The 17,528-nt window shown below is 39.5% G+C and overlaps 1 protein-coding gene and 1 pseudogene across 5 annotated transcripts in view; one reads left to right on the top strand and one right to left on the bottom strand.

Moving 5' to 3' along the window:
- The window catches only part of SEPTIN7 (septin 7), a 104,356-nt gene that overhangs the window by 12,130 nt on the left and 74,698 nt on the right, over window positions 1-17,528 (top strand). The gene's annotated exons all lie outside the window — the stretch shown is intronic.
- LOC120877799 lies at window positions 2,354-2,861 on the bottom strand (annotated as a pseudogene).

Genomic DNA, 17,528 nt, shown 5'->3' with positions numbered 1-17,528 from the left:
TTATTGTATCTGAAGTGCCAAATATTTCAAGTATTTCATATATATCTTATGATAACCTCATAAGTACATTGTCCCAGTCTAAGGCTCAGAAAGGTTATGTAGCTTACCAATCCAGAGTATAGCTCCAAGTTACAGCAGATACTAGATTTCAGATTTCTACCTATATTTTTACAGTGGTCCACACAAAATCACTGCAGATGGTGATTGCAGCCATGAAATTAAAAGACACTTACTCCTTGGAAGAAAAGTTATGACCAACCTGGATAGCATATTCAAAAGCAGAGACATTACTTTGCCGACTAAGGTCTATCTAGTCAAGGCTATGGTTTTGCCAGTGGTCATGTATGGATGTGAGAGTTGGACTGTGAAGAAGGCTGAGCACCAAAGAATTGATCCTTTTGGGCTGTGGTGTTGGAGAAGACTCTTGAGAGTCCCTTGGACTGCAGGGAGATCCAACCCGTCCATTCTGAAGGAGATCAGCCCTGGGATTTCTTTGGAAGGAATGATGCTAAAGCTGAAACTCCAGTACTTTGGGCACCTTATGCGAAGAATTGACTCATTGGAAAAGACTCTGATGCTGGGAGGGATTGGGGGCAGGAGGAGAAGGGGACGACAGAGGATGAGATGGCTGGATGGCATCACTGACTCGAGGGATGTGGGTCTGAGTGAACTCCGGGAGTTGGTGTTGGACAGGGAGGCCTGGTGTGCTGCGATTCATGGGGTCGCAAAGAGTCGTACACGACTGAGCGACAGAACTGAACTGAACTGAACACCCTTATCTATGGAGGATATAGTACAAGGTCCCCAGTGGATGCTTGAAACCACAGATAGTAATACTGAACCCTGTCTGTACTGTTTTTTTTCTATACATACATACTTAGGATAAAGGTAAACTTATAAGTTAGACACAGTAAGAGATGGACAACAATAGCTAATAATAAAGCAAAACAGTTGTAACAATATACTGTAATAAAGGTTGTTATAAAAATGTGGTCTCTCTCTCAAGTTCAACTCTGCCAGAAATGTGGCAGTGGCTTCTTCATTGGCAGACTCAGCCTCTCCAACAATTTTTACATTTTTCAGTTGAAATCTATTCTTGAGTCTGTGTAACCATTTCATATTGGAGTAAATGGCTTGGTGTCATTTTAGGGGATCCCTTGCTTGCTAAAGTTGTCATACAGGCTCCATGCTTTCTGGTGTGACCTGTTGCCATCATTTGTAACATGTTTTATGTACATGTCTTCCACCCATAGATTTAATGCCTTTTCCATCCTGACTTTTCCATTTATCTTGCACTATGACTTTTCCTTTTCCATTTATCAGGCACTGTTGCTGTAACTTTGCAGTTTGAAGTGTATCAGCAAACGTAGCATAAATTTTTTTTCCTCTTTTTCAATTTCATGGATAGAAGATTCCTTTTAAGCTACAATTTCTTTTTCCTTATTAAATCAAGACCTTCACTTTTCGTTTATGGGAAGTACTTTATAGCTTCTCTTTCATATATGCAAATTGCCAGAATTCCAACTCTTGTTCTTTGGGGCCCATTATTAAGTAAAATTATGAAGTGAGGGTTACTTGAACACAAGCATTGCAATATTACAACGGGTGATCTGATTATACTGAGAAGGCTAAGTGATGAATCACATCACAGGCTGGACAGAGCAGGACAGCACAGGAAGGTGTGAGATGTCATCATGCTATTCAGAACAACACACAATTTAAAACTGATGAATTGCTTATTTCTGGAATTTTCATTTAATATTTTCAGACCGCAGTTAACAGCTGGTAGCTGAAACCTTGAAAAGCAAAACTTGAGGTGAATGGGGACTCTTACTGATGTACGATTATCTTATATATTTTTTAATTAAAAACTTGGGTAGTCATTTTAGGGTCTCTTTGCTTGGCTTTTTCCTTCTATTTAGATCAAATCATGTTTTGTATTCTTTCTTTGCTTATGCTGTTCTTGCCTATCTTGAAGTCACATCCATCGGTTAACGAAGGCCCACCTCAAAACTACTCATTCTGGGAAGCTTTTCCCATCTTTGATCCTTTTCCTAACTTAAACTCCTTGAAGACTACTCTCCTAGTAGGTAACAGCGTTGTCAATTTGTAAAAATATATTTTCAGTTACTGTTTATGCTAATATTACAAATATTGTTGGGGGCGTAGTTAGTTGCAGTATTGTGATGGGTAGCATGCTTTTCTGAGCCCTTTACTGATCTCTGGCATTACTACGTATAGTACTGCTCTTGAGTAGAATGTTGTGTGTGTGTGTGTTGTGTGTGTGTGTGTGTGGTTGGCAGAAACACAAGAGAACAAATCCATACTTTTATTTATTTGCTTTTCAATGAGTTTAAATCCTCAAAGGGTACAGCATCACAGAGTCTGTGTCCAGCGGCCTTAGCAAGAAGGCTGCTTCGGAATTTGGCACAAAGCATGCCACTGTTTACCTGAGCATGGGTTGTCTTTCCCCAGATTACTCTGGTTTTGTTAGGTTTGCTGCCAAGAGTTACCGTGTTATTCTTTGCTTTGTATACATAAGTACGTCTCTTGCCTAGATAGAATTCAGTTTCATCTCAAGCATATATACCTTCAATTTTCAGGAGAGCTGCCCTCTTGGTTCCATAGACCCCGCTTATAGCCAGCAAAAGTGGCCTTGGGCCACAGCCTTCCAGACATATTTGTTGTTTTAGAAGTCCTGTTCCCAGCAGGCCTCCACAGGGTCCAAGATGGCTGAAAGAGAGACCATTATTTTTATAATGGAATAAATTAACAGACCTAGGTTATGGAAAAAGTTAGAATTTTCTGTTTTGAGGTTTCAGATTACTTTGGCTGCTTCAGTAGCTCTACAAGGCAGGCTTTTCAAATCTTCTGTTGTAGAGTAAATTTATAAACATATAGCAACATTTATCATAATAAATTAATAATTTCAGCAGTAATGTAATTTAGTTTGCAGTACAATTTTTTAACTAGTATTTTCTTAGAACTTTATTAGTCTGCTAGGACTGCCATTAAAGAAAACCACAGATGAGGTGGCTTAAACAACAGACATTTGTTTTCTCACAGTTCTGGAGGCTGGAAGTCCATTATTAAGGTGCTAGCAGATTTGGTATCTGAGAAGGGTCTTCCTGAATTACATATGGCCACCTTCTGTCTGTGTCCTCACGTGGCCTTTGTGCAGCCTCTAGAGGAGAAAGGGTTATCTCCAGTGTGTCTTCCTCTTCTTGTAAGGATACTGGCTCCACATGATGGGCCCTACTCTTATGACCTCCTTTAACCTTAGTTACCCCCCTTAAGGCCCTGTCTCCCAGATACAGTTACATTTGGATTAGGGCTTCATCATAAGAGTTTTGGGTGTATGCAGTTTGGCCTGTAACAGGAATTGAATTTCTGTTTTCCTGTGTATGGTGGTGTAATAGCTATAGAAATTTTTTTTTAAAAATCAGATAATAAATTCTTTGTTTCTACCTACCAAAAAATTATTAGGCAAGTAATGTTAAGATGAATATCAGCTGAACATTTTATAAGTCATGGGATTCAATATTTTGCCAGGAAATGGCTTTAAAATCTTTTAGAAGCTGGCTTGAGAGGTATATGCTGGAAATAATTTGAACTCTTTGCTAAAACTATGTTATGTACAGAATGCATATATATCATGAGTACACAAGGTACAGTAGTGACTGATTAAAATGGACCAAAGTTAATCCTTAAAAATTTTTCCTATGTTATTAAAACTTGTTTTTTTCATCCTTCTATTTTCACAAGATCTCAGGATTGGAAGATGTATTGCATTTAACCTAATTATGCAAATAATACTCTTAATTCCCCCTGCAACATGCCTGTGACTGTAACTCTGACTAGTATTATAGTCACAAGCATATATGGCTGTTGAGCACTTGAAATATTGCTAGTCTGAATTGACATTTGGTATAAGTGTAAAATGCACAGAGGATTTTGCAAAGACTTAAAGAATATAAAATATCTAATTCATTTTTATATTGATTACATGTGGAAATAATGTCTTAGATATATTGAGTTAAAGAAAAAATTTATTATCACAATGGAGTTTTTGTTGTTCAGTTGCTAAGTTTTGTCTGACTCTTTGTGACATTATAGACTGCAGCACACCAGACTTCCATGTCCTTCACTATCTCCTGGAGTTTGCTCAGACTCATGTCCATTGGTGATGCCATCCAATTGAGTTTACTTGTTTGTTTTTACTTTTTAAAATTTGGCTTCTAGAAAATTTAAAATTGCATATATGACTTGTCTTATATTTCTAACAAACAGAGCTGATTTAGCCTGTTAAACTCAGCTGCCTTCTGAAATAACACATTTCATCTTTGAATAGATGTCACTATTAATTTTTTTCTTCCTATTTTTGTATGTATCTGTCTTTGATATTTGCATTCAGACATTCTTATTTACTCCCTAGGACCAAAAAGATAAGTCTGATTTTTCTTTTTAGTATTATTGCTTTGTAGTTTGAAGACAGCTATCTTTTGTTGTGACTTTTAGTCTTTCCATTTTCTTTAACGACGTTTATATGGTAGGGAGTCATATCCCTCCAGCCAATTTTACTCCCCTTTGAACTTCATTTGGTACATAACCCTGCTAATACCAGGACTGAAATGAATATCTTGTGATCTTAAAAGTGCAGATTGAATCTATCTTTTGTGACCTTCTACGTGCTATATAAATATGTTAATGAGCCATAAAGTTAAGTTACCTTTTAGGGAAACCTTAATTCTTATACTGACAGAGAGAGTATAGTGTCAACTCAGATGTCTCTACCTTCTCCCCTTGTGCTGCCAGTATTTTATCTTGCTTCAGGATTGTTTTGTTTTGTTTTGTTTTTTCAATTAGACGTACTTGATTGAGTGGGTGAAATGTGTCCCTCCTACTCATTTGCAGTCCCATTTTATAGTTGTGTCCTTAACTGAAACTTTATCTTTTAGATTGTGGTTTGAGGGTAGGAAAAGGGCACGATTGGATCCATATATTTCTGTAGCAGATTTCATTTGGGTTCTGAATGTGTCATATAAAGTATTTATTAACTTTTTCAGCTTTTATCATGTGTATACTTAAAGTGTATCTTTTGTTTTCATCACAATATTAAATAATGTTCAGTTCAGTTCAGTTGCTCAGTTGTGTCTGACTCTCTGCGACTCCATGGACTGCAGCACGGCAGGCCTCCCTGTCCATCACCAACTCCTGGAGTTTACTCAAACTCGTGAGTCAGTGATGCCATCCAACCATCTCATCCTTTGTCGTCCCCTTCTCCTCCTGCCTTCAATCTTTCCCAGCATCTGGGCTTAATTAAGGATGGAGTCTTGTATATAATTTTGCTGAAGTTGATATACAACTAATCAGCTATTAATTCATCTTATTTTATTAGTCCTCCAGTTTTTATTTCTCTGCCTTGCCCCTGTTCACATCATGATTGAAATCTTGTCTGAATTACCTCGTATAATTTCTTTCTTTGCAGTCTAATGAATATGTCAGAAATGGAAAATAAGATCTGATTGATAAAGAAGAAAAACCCACACTAACTTGTGAATGACTTCATTTTCTTTCTGTTTGATTTTTTTTTAATGGAAATGTTTTAGGTTTCTTAATAATAACTTTGGAAAATAGAAATAATATAAAAGTGAGTTACCCTCAAATCCAGTTAGCAAAATATAACCAGTGTTAAAATTTGTATGTATCTTCTTTTTGGCTTTTTTCTTTGTCAGCTTAAAAAATTTTGATAGTGGTGCATGGTTACTCTTCTCTTGGGTAAATAGTTAGCCTAAGTTATAGGTAGGTGTACATGTACCTTCTTAAGAAATTGCTAAATCATTTTGTAACATAAATGTTAACTTATGTTCCCATCAAGAGTTTGTAAAAATTTTTAGTAGTTTCACATACTAACTCCTGGGATGGCCACTCTTACTAATTTTAGCCATTCTGGTGGAATAACTAGTGGATAAAACATTGTGATTATAATTGTCATTTTACTAATGAGTAATGTCTTCCACTGGAGAAGGGAATGGCAAACCACTTCAGTATTCTTGCCTTGAGAACCCAGTGAACAGTGTGAAAAGGCAAAATGATAGGATACTGAAAGAGGAATTCCCCAGGTCAGTAGGTGCCCAATATGCTACTGGAGATCAGTGGAGAAATAACTCCAGAAAGAATGAAGGGATGGAGCCAAAGCTAAAACAATACCCAGTTGTGTATATGACTGGTGATAGAAGAAAGGTCTCATGCTGTAAAGAGCAATATTGCATAGGAATTTGGAATGTTAGGTCTATGAATCAAGGCAAATTGGAAGTGGTCAAACAGGAGATGGTGAGAGTGAATGTTAACATTTTAGGAATCAGCTAACTAAAATGGACTGGAATGGGTGAATTTAACTCAGATGACCATTATATCTACTACTGTGGGCAGGAATACCTTAGAAGAAATGGAGTAGCCATCATGGTCAACAGAAGAGTCCGAAATGCAGTGGTTGGATGCAATCTTGAAAACGACAGAATGATCTCTGTTTCCAAGGCAAACCATCAATATCACGGTAATCCAGGTCTATGCCCCAACCAGTAACACTGAAGAAGCTGAAGTTGAACGGTTCTATGCAGACCTACAAGGCCTTTTAGGCCAAAAAAGATGTCCTTTTCATTATAGGGGACTGGAATACAAAAGTAGGAAGTCAAGAAACACCTGGAGTAACACGCAAATTTGGCCTTGGAATATGGAATGAAGCAGGGCAAAGGCTAATAGAGTTTTGCCAAGAGAACACACTGGTCATAGCAAACACTCTCATCCAACAAGACAAGAGAAGACTCGACACATGGACATCACCAGATGGTCGACACCAAAATCAGATTGATTATATTCTTTGCAGTCAAAGATGGAGAAGCTCTATACAGTCAGCAAAAACAAGACCAGCAGCTGACTGTGGCTCGGATCATGAACTGGTTATTGCCAAATTCAGACTTAAATTGAAGAAAGTGTAGAAAACCACTAGACCATTCAGGTATGACCTAAATCAAATCCCTTATGATTATACAGTGGAAGTGAGAAATAGATTTAAGGGACTAGATCTGATAGAGTGCCTGATGAACTATGGACGGAGGTTTGTGACATTGTGCAGGAGACAGGGATCAAGACCATCCCCATGGAAAAGAAATGCAAAAAAGCAAAATGGCTGTCTGAGGAGGCCTTACAAATAGCTGTGAAAAGAAGAGAAGCTAAAAGCAAAGGAGAAAGGAAAGATAGAAGCACCTGAATGCAGAATTCCAAAGCATAGCAAGAAGAGATAAGAAAGCCTTCCTCAGCAATCAGTGCAAAGAAATAGAGGAAAAAAACAGAATGGGAAAGGCTAGAGATCTCTTCAAGAAAATTAGAGATACCAAGGGAACACTTCATGCCAAGATGGGCTTGATAAAGGACAGAAATGGTATGGACCTAACAGAAGCAGAAAATATTAAGAAGAGATGGCAAGAATACACAGAAGAACTATACAGAAAAGATCCTTCACGACCACAATGGTGTGATCACTCACCTAGAGCCAGACATCCTGGAATGTGAAGTCAAGTGGGCCTCAGAAAGCATCACTAGGAAGAAAGCTAGTGGAGGTGATGGAATTCCAGTGGAGCAATTTCAAATCCTGAAGGCTGATGATGTGAAAGTGCTGCACTCAATATGCCAGCAAATTTGGAAAACTCGGCAGTGGCCACAGGACTGGAAAAGGTCAGTTTTCATTCCAATCCCAAAAAAGGCAATGCTAAAGAGTGCTCAAACTACCGCACAATTGCATTCATCTCACATGCTAGTAAAGTAATGCTCAAAATTCTCCAAGCCAGGCTTCAGCAATACGTGAACCGTGAACTTCCTGATGTTCAAGCTGGTTTTAGAAAAGGCAGAGGAACCAGAGGTCAAATTGCCAACATCCACTGGATCATGGAAAAAGCAAGAGAGTTCCAGAAAAACATCTATTTCTGCTTTATTGACTATGCCAAAGCCTTTGATTGTGTGGACCACAACAAACTGTGGAAAATTCTGAGAGAGATGGGAATACCAGACCATCTGACTTGCCTCTTGAGAAACCTATATGCTGGTCAGGAAGCAACAGTTAGAACTGGACATGGAGCAACAGACTGGTTCCAAATAGGAAAAGGAGTATGTCAAGGCTGTATATTGGCACCCTGCTTATTTAACTTCTATGCAGAGTATATCATGAGAAATGCTGGACTGGAAGAAGCAGAAGCTGGAATCAAGATTCCTGGGAGAAATATCAATAACCTCAGATATGCAGATGACACCACCCTTATGGCAGAAAGTGAAGAGGAACTAAAAAGCCTCTTGATGAAAGTGAAAGAGGAGAGTGAAAAAGTTGGCTTAAAGCTCAGCATTCAGAAAACGAAGATCGTAGCATCTCCCATCACTTCGTGGGAAATAGATGGGAAAACAGTGGAAATAATGGCTGACTTTATTTTTCTGGGCTCCAAAATCACTGCAGATGGTGACTGCAGCCATGAAATTAAAAGATGATTACTCCTTGGAAGGAAAGTTATGACCAACCTAGATAGCATATTCAAAAGCAAAGATGTTACTTTGCCAACAAAGGTCGTCTAATCAAGGCTATGGTTTTTCCATGGTCATGTATGGATGTGAGAGTTGGACTGTGAAGAAAGCTGGACGCTGAAGAATTGATGCTTTTGAACTGTGGTGTTGGAGAAGACGCTTGAGAGTCCCTTGGACTGCAAGGAGATCCAACCAGTCCATTCTGAAGGAGATCAGTCCTGGGGTGTTCTTTGGAAGGGATGATGCTAAAGCTGAAACTCCAGTACTTTGGCCACCTCATGTGAAGAGTTGACTCATTGGAAAAGACTCTGATGCTGGGAGGGACTGGGGCAGGAGGAGAAGAGGACGACAGAGGATGAAATGGCTGGATGGCATCACTGACTTGATGGACGTGAGTCTGAGTGAACTCCGGGAGTTGGTGATGGACAGGGAGGCCTGGCGTTCTGTGACTCATGGGTCTCAAAGAGTCGGACACAACTGAGCTACTGAACCGAACTGAATGATGTGGAGGATCTTATCATGTGCTTGTTTGCCATCTATATGTCTTTGATGGTCTGTTGAAACATTTGATCCATTTTTAAGTTGTATTGTCTAATGAGTTGTATATTTTAGATACTAGTTCTTTGTTGAATTATGCAAATAACTTATTTCTCATCATATCTTTATCTACTATCAGTAATTCTTAGCTACCACAAATATTGCTGTACTCCTTTCCTTAGTAATGATTTCCTGGGGTTATTTTGGCTGCTCTGCATGGTTTGCAGGATCTTAGTTCCCTGACCAGGGATTGAACCCATGGAATTCTTTTATAAGAAATAATTGTTCTATCTCACACATTCATTCATTCAGTTATTTATTAATACTGGTAGGACACATAAATATTAATTTTGTCATTGTTTATTGCTCAGATTATCCTGAATCTGACTATTGGGAGCTCTTTGCTGTTAGCTCGTATTCATCTTTCAACATGCCTCATCATTTGTTTTGGAGCACTTCTTTATTTTCTGGTTTGTCTTTTATTTTTCCTCCTCAGGCCTGGAATTGATCATTTTTCAAGGAGTTCGGGTTCCTTTTATCTCAGAATAGTGTTTAGAAACCAAGGTCTCAGCTCTAAAAGTGCTAGTTGCTCCTACTTCTAGGTGTTTTGAACAAATAGATCTAAGAACTTGTATTTTTTGACCTATCTCTGTGTAAATATATTTGTTTATGTATATTAAAAACCATGAATTCATACTGATAAACCAGTTTTAATCTACTGACGCCAGATTCAGTCTAGCCTTTCTTTTTTCCTTATTTGTAACTCCTTTCTCCAACAGTGGAAAACTTGGCTCTTATCTACAATTTATTTATTATTTGTTCAGTTCTGGTGTACATGTAAATGTAATTTCAGAATTACTATTATAAATATATTTACTTCCTAGAGTGTGGTATTGTGTACACCTCTTTTTGTCTTTAGTCTCACACTGTATAGGCAACATACTGGTTTCCAGTGTTCTGTTCTTACCTGTTTTGTTCATTGCTGTTATGTTACTCATTTGAAATATAGTTTTGTTACTGCTTCTTGTCCATTTTGAGTCCTTCTCACATTTTGGCAGGTTTTGGTTCTTTTTTTCATTGGGATATACGAAATGTTGTTCAGTTGCTAGCTCATGTCTGACTCTTTGTGACCCCATGAACTGTAGCTCACCAGGCTTCTCTGTCCTCCACTATGTCTGGCAGTTTGATCAAATTCATGTCTGTTCAGTTGGTGAGGCTATCTAACTATCTTGTCTTCTGCTGCCCCCTTCTCCTTTTTCCTTTAGTCTTTCCCAGCATCAGGGTCTTTTCCCGTGATCACCTCTTCACATCAGGTGGCCAAAGTATTGGAGCTTCAGCTAAGCCTCAGTCCATCCAATGAACATTCAAGGTTGATTTCCTTTAGAATTGACTACTTTGGTCTCCTTGCTGTCCAAGGGACTCTCAATAGTTTTCTCCAGCACCACAATTTGAAAGCATCAATTCTTAGATGCTCAGCTTTCTTTATGGTCCAGCACTCATATCCACACATGGAAAAAAGCTATGGAAAAACCATAGCTTTGACTGTATGAACCTTTGTTGGCCAAGTATTACATCTCTGCTTTTTAATATGCTGTCTAGGTTTGTTATAGCTTTACTTCCAAGGAGCAAGTGTCTTTTAATTTCATGGCTGCAGTCACTGTCTGCAGTGATTTTGGAGCCCAAGAAAATAAAGTCTGTCTCTGTTACTCCACTTTTGCCCCATCTGTGGCTTCCCAGGAGGTGCTATTGGTAAAGAACTTGTCTGCCAGTGCAGGAGACATAAGTGATAAGGGTTTGATCCATGGGTCAAGAAGATACTCTGGAGAAGGAAATGGTAACCCACTCCAGTATTCTTGCCTGGAGAATCCCACTGACAGGGAAGCCTGGCAGGGCTACTACAGTTCGTGGCGTTGCAAAGAGTCAGACAAGACTGAAGTGACTTAGCACGTACACATTTGCCAAGAAATGATAAGACCAGATGATCTTCATTTTTTGAATATGGAGTTTTAAGTTAGCATCTTCACTCTCCTCTTTCACCTTCATCAAGAGGCTCTTTAGTTCCTCTTTGGTTCCTATCATTAGAGTGGTATTACGTGCATATCTGCGGAGAAAGCAATAGCACCCACTTCAGTACTCTTGCATGGAAAATCCCATGGATGGAGGAACCTGGTAGGCTGCAGTCTATGAGGTCTCTAAGAGTCGGACACAACTGAGTGACTTCCCTTTCAAGAAAATGGCAACCCACTCCAGTGTTCTTGCCTGGAGAATCCCGGGACCGGGGAGCCTGGTGGGCTGCCGTCTATGGGGTCGCAGAGTCGAACACAACTGAAGTGGCTTTGCAGCAGCAGCGGCAGCATGTGCATATCTGAGGTTGTTGGTATTTCTCCCAGCAATCTTGGATTCCAGCTTGTGATTCACCCAGCCAGGCATTTTAGATGATGTACTCTGCATATAAGTTAAATAAGCAGGATGACAATATACAGCCTTGATGTACTCCCTCCTACCATCTTGCTGGGGCTTCTCCTTTGCCCTTGGACGTGGGGTATCTTTTTTTGGTGGGATCCAGCATTCTCCTGTTGATGGTTGTTCAGCAGTGAATTGTATTTGTAGTTCTCACAATAGTTAGAACTGGACATAGAACGACAGAAATAGAGGAAAACAATAGAATGGGAAAGACTAGAGATCTCTTCAAGAAAATTAGAGTTACCTAGGGAACATTTCATGCAAAGATGGGCTCAATAAAGGACAGAAATGGTATGGACCTAACAGAAGCAGAAGATATTAAGGAGGTGGCAGAAATACACAGAGAACTGTACAAAAAAGATCTTAATGACCCAGATAATGACGATGGTGTGATCACTCACTTAGAGCCAGACATCCTGGAATGTGAAGTCAAGTGGGCCTTAAAGCATTACTGTGAACAAAGCCACTGGAGGTGATGGAATTTCAGTTGAGCTGTTTCAAATCCTAAAAGATGATGCTGTGAAAGTGCTACACTCAATATGCCAGCAAATTTGGAAAACTCAGCAGGGGACTCAGAACTGGAAAAGATCAGTTTTTATTCCAATCCCAAAGAAAGGCAATGCCAAAGAATGCTCAAACTGCCGCACAGTTGCACTCATCTCACACACTAGCAAAGTAATGCTCAAAATTCTCCAAGCCAGGCTTCAACAGTACTGTGAACTTCAGATGTTCAAGTTGGCTTTAGAAAAGGCAGAGGAACCAGAGATCAAATTGCCAACATCTGTTGGATCATTGAAAAAGCAAGAGAGTTCCAGAAAAACATCTACAAGCTGGAAAATTCTTAAAGAGATGGGCATACCAGACCATGTGACCTGCCTCCTGAGAAATTTGTATGCAGGTCAAGAAGCAACAGTTAGAACTGTACATGGAACAACAGACTGATTCCAAATTGGGAAAGGAGTATGTCAAGGCTGTATACTGTCACTCTGCTTATTTAACTTAATGCAGAGCACACCATGAGAAATGCTGGGCTGGAGGAAGCACAAGCTGGAATCTAGATTGCCAGGAGAAATATCAATAACCTCAGATATGCAGGTGACACCACCCTCATGGCAGAAAGCGAAGAAGAATTAAAGAGCCTGTTGATGAAAGTGAAAGAGGAGAGTGAAAAAGTTGGCTTAAAACTCAACATTCCAGAAAACTAAGATCATGGCATCCGGTCCCATCACTTTCATGGCAAATAGACAGGGAAATAATGGAAACAGTGACTGATTTTTTTTTTTTTTTTTTGGACTCCAGAATCACTGCAGATGGTGATTGCAGCCATGAAATTAAAAGACGCTTACTCCTTGGAAGAAAAGCTATGATCAATCTAGATAGCATATTGAAAAGCAGAGACATTGCTTTGCCAACAAAGGTCCATCTAGTCAAAGCTATGGCTTTTCCAGTAGTCATGTATGGATGTGAGAGTTGGACTGTAAAGAAAGCTGAGCACTGAAGAATTGATGCTTTTGAACTGTGGTGTTGAAGAAGGCTCTTGAGAGTCCCTTGGACTTCAAGGAGATCTAGCCAGTTCATCCTAAAGGAATTCACTCCTGAATATTCATTGGAAGGACTGATGCTGAAGCTGAAGCTCCAATATTATGGCCACTTGATATGAAGAAGTAACTTGTGGTAAAGACCCTGAAGCTGGGAACTATTGAAGGCAGGAGGAGAAGGGGATGACAGAAGATGAGACAGTTGGATGGCATCACTGGCTCTATGGACATGAGTTTGAGTAAGCTCCAGGAGTTGGTGACGGACAGGGAAACCTGGCATGTTGCAGTCCATGGGGTTGCAAAGAGTCGGACACAGCTGAGTGACTGAACTGAACTGTATGGTAGTTTGAATATTATTTGGCACTGCCTTTCTTTAGGATTGGAGTGAAAACTGGCTTTGCCATTCCTTTGGCCATTGCTGAGTTTTCCAAATTTGCTGACATATTGAGTGCAGCCCTTTAACAGCATCATCTTCTAGGTTTTTAAATAGCTCTTTTGGAATTCGGTCACTTCCTCTAGCTTTGTTTGTGGTAACGTTCTTAAGGCCCACTTGACTTGACACTCTGTGATGTCCAACTCTAGGTAAAACATTACTGTGGTATTAATCGTCAGTTCTGTAAAACAGTATGTCTGGAAATGTCCCTTCCATGTCTTATCTCTTTTACACTTTTACCCATCTCATTTTCCTTTTCTACCATTTAACCACTCGTCTGTTTGGGTGACCAATCTTAATAGTTTCTTTCTTAGTTTTTACTTTCTTCCTATCATCTTCACAGATAAGAAGATACACGTAGGAAAACAGATACAAAAATTATATTGAGTTGGCCAAAAAGTTCTTTTGGGTTTTTCTGTAAGCTGTTATAGGAAAATGCAAACACTTTTTGGCCAACCCAATATATGAAAAGTAGTGTATTATAGACACTACATACTTGATTCTCTGACAGCTTTATTAAGATACAGTTCACATGCTGTAAAATTCATCCCTTTAAATTGAATAATTCTGTGATTTTTAGTATATTAACAGAGTTGTGCAACCATCGTTATGTCTTATTTGAGGACATTTTCATCAACCCCAATGAAACCGTGTATATTAACAGTTGCTCCCTCTCCCTCCTATTCCCAGGTCTTGACAACAGCTAATCTACTTCCCATCTCTATAGAATTTCCTATTCTGAGCATTTCATATAAATGAAATCATAGAATATTTTTTTGTAATTAGCTTCTTTCTCTTACCATGATGTTTTAAGGTTCGACCATATTGTAGCATCCCTCAGTACTTCATACCTTTTTATTATTAAATATTTTATTGCGTGGGTGTGCATGTACATGTGTGGTCAGTCATGTCTGACTCTTTGAGACCCTAAGGACTGCAGCCTACCAGGCTGACTTGTCTGGAATTTTCCAGACACGAATACTGGAGTGGGTCGCCATTTCCTCCTCCAGGGGATCTTCCAGCCCCAGGGATTGAACCAGTGTCTCTTAACATCTCTTTCATTGGCTGGTGGGTTCTTTACCACCAGCACCACCTGGGAAGCCCCGTTAGCCATTAGAGAATTGCAAGTGAAAACAACAGTGATACTACCACTCCAACAGTGATAGTTTAAAGAGACAGACTAATAACAAGTGTGAACATGGATGTGCAGAAACTGAACCCCTCTCACATTACTGGGGGGAATGTAAATGTCACAGCTGCTTCAGCAAACAGTTTGGCAGTTTCTCAGAAAGTTACCCTAAGATGCAGCAATTACATCCCTACATATATATATCCAAAAGAGGAAACATAAGTCCATATGAAAACATTGTGAATCTATAAACAAAATTATGTGTTATTTATACGGTAAGGCTTCCCTGGTGGCTCAGTGGTAAAGAATCTGCCTGACAGTGTAGTATTCTTGCCCAAAGAATCTCATGGACAGAGGAGCTTGGCAGGCAGAGTTGAATGTGACTGAAGTGACTTAGCATGCAAGCACACAATGGCTAATGATGCTCAACATCTTTTTATGTGCCTGTTGGCAATTTGTATATCTTCGGTGGAAAAACCAAAGTGTTAGTTGCTCAGTCGTGTCTGACTCTGTGACTCCATGGACTGTAGCCTGCCATGTTCCTCTGTCCATGGGATTCTCTAAGCAAAAATATTGGAGTGGGTACCCATTCCCTTCTCCATGATATCTTCATGACCCAGGGAATTTTCCAGACACGAATGTAGTGTCCCAATGTAGTGTCCCTGGTGTCCCAAATTGTAGGCAGATTCTTTACCATCTGAGCCATCAGGGAAGCCCATCTTCTTTGGGGCAATGTTTACTGAAGTGCTGGGCCCAATTTTTAGTTAGGTTATTTATCTTTTCATTTATTGCTCTGGAGATTACCTTTAATTACTTATAACATTATAATTTGGGTTACTACCAGCTTAGTTTCAGTAAAATACAGTAGTTTTGCTCATGTACTTTTCATTTGCTTTTACCTCCTTTGTGCTCCTAGTGTCATACAAATTGCTTCTTTCTGGTTTATAAACCCCAAAACAAAATTTAATAATTATTGCTTTGTAATTTCAGTCACTCAGTTGTGTCCGACTCTTTGTGACCCCATGGACTGCAGCACGCCGGGTTTCCCTGTCCCATTACCAACTCCAAGAGCTTGCTCAGACTCATGTCCTTCGAGTTGGTGATGCCGTCCAACCATCTCATCCTCCGTCGTCCCCTTCTCCTCCCGCCTTCACTCTTTCCCAGCATCAGGGTCTTTTCCAGTGAGTCAGTTCTTCGCATCAGGTAGCCAAAGTATTGGAGCTCCAGCTTCAGCATCAGTCCTTCTAATGACTGTCCTTCTGTTCAGGACTGATTTCCTTTAGGATTGACTGGTTTGATCTCCTTGCAGTCCAAGGGACTTTCAAGAGTCTTCTCCAGCACCGCAGTTCAAAAGCATCAATTTTTCAGCGCTCAGCTTTCTTTATGGTCCAACTCTCACATCTGTACATGACTACTGGAAAAACCATAGCCTTGACTAGATGGATCTTTGCTGACAAAGTAATGTCTCTGCTTTTTAATACACTGTCTAGGTTGGTCATAGCTTTTCTTCCCAGGAGCAGGCATCTTTTAATTTCATGGCTGTAGTCACCATCTGCAGTGATTTTGGAGCCCAAGAAAATATAGTATGTCACTGTTTCCATTATTTCCTCATCTATTTGACATGAAGTGATAGGACTTGATGCCATGATCTTAGTTTTCTGAGTGTTTAGTTTTAAGCCAACTTTTTCACTCTCCTCTTTCACTTTCATCAAGAGGATCTTTAGTTCCTCTTCACTTTCTTCCATAAGGGTAATTGCTGTGTAAAGTGTGTCTTTAAATCAGATAGGAGAGTTGCAAATAAAAATTATATTTGTGCTGTCTTTTGTGTTTACTTATTATGTAGTGTTTCTATCTGATTGTGAGGAATTTTCAATTTTTGCTTATCAGAGAATGTCTTAAGTTCAGCGTTATTTTTGAAAGATGCCTTTGGTAGATACTGAATTCTTGGTTGACATTCTTTTTGTTTTAGTGTCTTCAATAAGTCATCCATCTACTTCCTGGCCTGTGTGGTTTCTGATGAGATGTTAGTCATTATTCATATTGAGTCACCTATATAGAGAGTCATTTAAGTCTCTTGCTGCTTTCCTGATTCTTTGTCTATTTTTTGGCAATTTGATTGTGATGAATCTAGCTGTGGATCTCTGCTTTTTCTCTGTTTGAAGTTGCTGAGCTTTTATTGTGTTGACATGTTTTTCTTCAGCTTTGGAATGTTGTCTGCCATTGTTTCTTCAAATATACTTTCTGCCTCTTTTTCTTCTTGTCTCTTTCCATATGTCCTTTTTTCCAGTACTTCATGGACTCCCATTATGTGTATGTTGGTATGCTTGATTTTGTTCCACACTTTCTGGCTGTGTAGTTTTTTATTCCCTCTCTTATTATTTCTGTTCCTTAGCCTGGTAAATGTTATTTGATGATCTTATTTTGCTAGCTCGTATCAGTTTTTGAACCTCTTTCTCGCTAGTGAAATTTCATTTCAGTTATTTTACTTTTTAAAAATCATTTTCTTCTTTATTTTTGCTTGTGCTGGGTCTCTGTTGCTGTGAGCTTTTCTCTGGTTTGGAGAGTGGGGGCTTTTATCCCCTGTGGTATGCAGGTTTCCTGCTGTGGTGGCTTCTCTTCTTGTGGAGCATGGGCTCTAGGGTGCATTGGCTTCAGTAGTTGCCACACGTGGGCTCAGTAGTTGCAGTTCCCAGTCTCTGAAGCACAGACTGAGGAGTTCTGACACACCAGCTTATTTGCTTTGTGCCATGTGGGATCTTCCCAGACCAGGGATCCAATCTGTGTCCCCTGCATTGGCAGGCATTTTCTTTACCACTGGGCCACCAAGGTAGCCCTCTACTTTTCAACTTGAGGATTTTTA

Source organism: Oryx dammah, unplaced genomic scaffold (assembly GCF_014754425.2).
Source record: "Oryx dammah isolate SB20612 unplaced genomic scaffold, SCBI_Odam_1.1 HiC_scaffold_18, whole genome shotgun sequence".
Lineage (NCBI taxonomy): Eukaryota > Metazoa > Chordata > Mammalia > Artiodactyla > Bovidae > Oryx > Oryx dammah.
Note: the sequence above shows the minus strand (reverse complement) of the source record. Positions and strands in the feature narration are given on the sequence as shown.